Below are 5,628 nucleotides of genomic sequence, written 5' to 3' on the forward strand. Positions count from 1 at the left end.
GATGTCTTGAATAAACCGCTGCACATGGAAATGCCTTCCGCTTGGCACTGATTTGAACCGTAGTTTGTGTTTACATTTCCATCCTCACCGGACTGGTCCCCAAGCCCTCTTGATAAGGAAATCAGGAGCCAAAACGCAGAATTCTGCCTTCCCTATCGAATAAAGAAGTGCCTGGTGAGTCTTCCCAGAAACCCCATATGAGGATCAATCTACTTGGCCCTCGAGTCAACCCCGATTTATAGGCTGCAGCGGGCACTAGTGTTGTGTCTGACAGAGCCTGAGCCACGACCGAGTTTCAGCCACCAGAGAGCAGGCCCCATATCTAGCATTTGGGATTGCCAGGCAATCCTTGGTACCCATCCTTGGTATTCAGGTACCTGACCCAGACCTTGGCTGGAATCCCTGCCAATGGGGGAAGCTGAAGCACAACAGAGAACTCCTCTATCCCCATGGCAATAAACCTGGCTGTTGGGATGGGTGTCCAACCCTCAAAGGGGAGCCAGTTAAAAGACCAATTAGATGGGGCCCCTGGGTGGTTCAGTGGGTTAAACCGCTGCCTTCAGCTCAGGTCATGATCTCAGGGTCCTGGGATCGAGCCCCGCATCTGACTCTCTGCTCAGCAGGGAGCCTGCTTCCTCCTCTCTCTCTGCCTGCCTCTCTGCCTGCTTGTGATCTCTCTCTGTCAAATAAATAAATAAAATCTTTACAAAAAAATAAAAGACCAATTAGAGCACGCCCACTCCTGATGGCCGCCCTGGGCACAAACCCGCAAGTGACCCTCAGCCTGAGCATGCTTTTAAACAATCCTTCTCAGTTGCACCATGATGATCTCGCACTACAGGTCTGGTAAGCCTCTAGGCACAAATCCTAAAACTTGGTCGGATTTTAGAGGTTCCCAACCCAGAGCCCGTCTCTGGAATCCCTGTTTTGAGGCACCCCTAAGATGGAAAACAGCACTCTTTCCTTCCCCGAAAATGCCACCAAACTATGGAGAGCCACTAGGATCCATACAGAGGAAGTCTCCCATGGACCCATGAGACCACACCTGCATTCCGAGGCCATCCTGGACATACAATCCAGAGAGAAAATCCTGTGCCACTGCCTTCCAGTCACCCTAATTAACGTTCCTGATGAACTGCCCTCCAGGTATACACATTGGTCCTGCGATCACATCGCCACCAATTCTCTAACCCAAATTTGTATTTCCCGACTTCTCTCCCAAAACCATGGCTCACATGCCCACCAGAATGGGATCTCTGGAGCCACACCACAGAACTCTGGCTGCCATCCCCAAGGACACTGTGCATAGCAGAGTTCCCCAAATCTTCCAGATTAGGAGAAACCTGTAAGGCCCTGGAGCCCACCCCAATATTGCTGGCAACTCTGGATGCAAAACCATGGCACACTTGCCCACCAGATGGGTTCTCTGGATCCATACCACAGGACTATCCCTGCCATTCCCAAGGAAACTGTGCCCATCGCAGTTGCCCAAACCTTCTAGATTAGGGGAAACTTGCAAGGCCCCTGAGGCCACCCCAATACTGGTGGCTACTCTGATGCAAATGCACAGTCTGAAACCCCCTGATCACCTACATCTAGGCAGATAACCAAATCAATGGCCCTGAGTCAGAATAGTAAAACTAACGTGCCCCTAAGATGTCATTGGAGCCCTAGATTCGGTTTTCAGATATCTGTCCTCAGAGGCCTGTCTGGAATGCGAACTTATGATACAACATGTGGTCCCTGGGCCACACAACAGAACGTCTTCTGTCCCCAGAAGGAAATCGTGCCCTTCCATCTATGCCAAAACCCAGGGTAGTAGAATCCTGCACAGCACCCTAGCCACCAGCACATTCTAAGATCTCCCTGGTAACAAAACAGCATTGTGTCCCATCTGCAAGAGATTCCATGTCAACTCAAGGACTTGTTACTTCGCTCCAGAGACACCAGAACGAACCTACCATGTTCCTCAGCTGCAATGGTCAATGGAGTTGAACTTTCCAGGCATCCATGTGGTAGAGCTCTGCTACCCAAACTTTCCAAAGAGGGGGACCATGGAGCAAATAAAGCACACTCCACCTGTCCAGTAGAACAAAACCTTATTATTTTGAGGAGCTCATAAGCCTCAATGTGAAAACCCCTCCATGGCTTCTTGACACCACCCCTCCATTTGTCATTCATCATAGACACAAACTCCAGTGTGAGCAAATATCTGACATCTGTCCTTACTCAGGTGCTGGATGTCTCGAATAAGCCACTGCACATAGGAACTGCCTTCTGCTTGGCACTGAAGTGAACTGTAGCTTGTGTTTACAATTCAGTCCTCACCCAACTGGTCTCCCGCTGTCTTGATAGGGTTTTCTGGAGCTACAACACAGGATTTTGACTTCCCTACGGAAAGAAGTGCCTGGTGAGTCTGGCGAGAAACCCCACATGAGGATCAATCTGCTCAGCAATCAAGGGAATCACGATTTATAGGTTGTCCTGGCCACTAGTGCTGTGTCTGACAGAGCCTGAACCCTGACCTAGTGTCATTCACCAGATAGTGGGCCCCACATCTAGCATTTGGGATTACCATGGCCCAGGTATGTCATCTCTACCCATTCTTGGTATTCAGGCACCTGTCCCCAGACCTTTCCTGGAATCCCTGCCAATGGGGCAACCTGAAGCACAATAGGAACTCCTCCTTCATCATGGCAGGAAACTTGGCTGCTGGGGTGGGTTTCCAACCCTCAAAGGGGGGCCAGTTACAAGACCAATGAGACCGTGCCCACTCCTGTGCAAACAGGCATTGTGACACTCAGCCTGAGCATGCTTTCAAACAATCCCTTTCAGTTGCACCACCATGATCCCACATTGCAGGCCTCATATGCCCCTTGGCCCAAAACCTATCCCTTGTTGGGATGTCTCAGATGCCCAGAACCAGAGCCCGTCTCTGGAATCCCTGTTTTGGGGCATCCCTAAGTTGTAAAACAGCATTCTTCCCTTCCCCGAAAAAGCCACCAAACTATGGAGAGCCGCCAGGATCTATAGAGAGCAAAAGTCTCCAAAGAACCATTGAGACCACACCTGCATTCCGAGGCCATCCTGGACACACAATCCAGAGAGAAAATCCTGTGCTACTGCCTTCCAGTCACCCTAAATAAAGTTCCTGACGAGTTACCCTCCAGGGCTATGCATTGGGCCTGCGATCTCACCGCCACAAATTCGTTAACCCGAATTTATGTTTCCAGACTTCTCTCCAAAACCCATGACTCACATGCCCTTCAGAATGAGATCTCTGGAGTCACACCACGGAACTCTGGCTGCCATCCCCAAGGACAGTGTGCATATCAGATTTGCCCAAACCTTCCAGATTAGGAGAAAACTGCAAAGCCCCTGAACCCACACCAATATTGCCGGCCACTCTGGACACAAATGTGCAGTCTGAAACACCCTGATCACCTACATCCAGGGAGAAAGCCATGTCACTGATCGTGAGTTAGAATATTGAACCTGAAATACCCCTAGGCCCTAAATGGAATCCCATTAGATTTTCAGGCATCTGTCCTCAGGGTCCTGTTCTGGAATACCAATTTATGACACTTCATGTGGTCCTTGAGCCACACGACAGAACATCTCCTGTCCCCAGAAGGATACCATGCTCTTCGACCTGTGCCAAACCCTCAGTGTAGGAGAATCCTGCATGGCACCTTAGCAACCAGTACATTCTAAGATCTCCCTGGTAACAAACCAGCATTATGACCCATCTGCAAGAGATCCCATGTCAACTCATGGCCTTGGTACTTCACCCCAGAGCAACCAGAATGAACCTGCCATGTTCCTCAGCTGCAATGGATAATGGAGGTGTGCATTCCAGGCATCCAAGCCAGAGAGCTCTGCTTCAAAAACTTTCCACACGGGGGAACCGAAAGCAAATAATCCAGACTTAACCTGCCCAATACAAAGAAATGTTACTGTTTGCATCAGTTCACAGGACTCACCTGCGAACTCCTCCATGGCCTCTTGATGCCACCCCTCCATTTGTCAGTCATCATAGACACAAACTCTAGTGTGAGCAAACATCTGACTACCACCCTTATTCTGGTGCTTGATGTCTCCAATAAACTGCTGCACATTAAGACTGCCTTCTGTTTGGCACCGAATTGAATCATAGCTTGTATTTACAATTTCATCCTCAACCGACTTGTCCCCAAGACCTCTTGATAAGAAAATCTGGAACCACAATGCAGCATTCGGCATTCCCCATCGAATAAAGAAATGCCTGCTGAGTCTGTCCAGAAACCCTACAGGAGGATCAATCTGCTTGGCCCTCTAGTCAACCCCGATTTGTAGGCTGCCACGGCCTCTAGTACTGTGTCTGACAGAGCCTGAGCCCTGACCGAGTTTCAGCCACGAGAGAGCAGGCCCCATATCTAGCATATGGGATGGCCATAGCCCAAGTATGTCATCTCTACACATCCTTGGTGTTCAGGCACCTGTCCCAAGACCTTGACTTTAATCCCTGCCAATGGGGGAACCTGAGGCACAATAGAGAATTCCTCTTTCCCCACGGCAATAAACCTGGCTGTTGGGATGTGTGTCCAACCCTCAAAGGGGGAGCCAGTTAAAAGACCAATGAGACCACGCCCACTCCTGAGGGCCGCTCTGGGCACAAACAGGCATGTGACCCTCGGCCTGAGCAACTTTCAAACAATCCCTCTCATTTTCACCACTATGATCCCGCATTGCAGGCCTGTTACGTCCCTAGGCCCAAATCCTAATCCTTAGTAGGATTCCTAGATGCCCAGAGTCCGTCTCCAGAAACCGTTTTGAGGCACCCCTAAGATGGAAAACAGCACTCTTTCTTTCCCCGAAAATGCCACCAAACTATGGAGAGCCACTAGGATCCATACAAAAAAAAGAGTCTCCCATGGACCCATGAGACCACACCTGCATTCTGAGGCCATCCTGGACACACAATCCAGAGAGAAAATCCTGTGCCACTGCCTTCCAGTCACCCTAATTAATGTTCCTGATGAACTGCCCTCCAGGTATACACATTGGTCCTGCGATCACATCGCCACCAATTCTCTAACCCAAATTTGTATTTCCCGACTTCTCTCCCAAAACCATGGCTCACATGCCCACCAGAATGGGATCTCTGGAGCCACACCACAGAACTCTGGCTGCCATCCCCAAGGACACTGTGCATAGCAGAGTTCCCCAAATCTTCCAGATTAGGAGAAACCTGTAAGGCCCTGGAGCCCACCCCAATATTGCTGGCAACTCTGGATGCAAAGGCACAGTCTTAAACACCCTGATCACCTACATCCAGGGAGAAAGCCAGTCAATGATCGTGAGTTAGAATATTGAACCTGAAATGCCTCTAGGCCCTCAATGAGACCCCATTATGTTTTCAGGCATCTTTCCTCAGGGGCTTGTTCTGGAATACCAATTTATGACACATTATGTGGTCGCTGAGCCACATGACAGAAGATCTCCTGTCCCCAGAAGGATACCGTGCTCTTTGACCCGTGCCAAAGCCTCAGGGTAGGAGAATCCTGCATGGCACCTTAGCAACCAGCACATTCTAAGATCTCCTTGGTAACAAACCAGCATTGTGGCCCATCTGCAAGAGGTCCCAGT

Source organism: Neovison vison, chromosome 4, assembly GCF_020171115.1.
Source record: "Neovison vison isolate M4711 chromosome 4, ASM_NN_V1, whole genome shotgun sequence".
NCBI classification, from domain to species: domain Eukaryota; kingdom Metazoa; phylum Chordata; class Mammalia; order Carnivora; family Mustelidae; genus Neogale; species Neogale vison.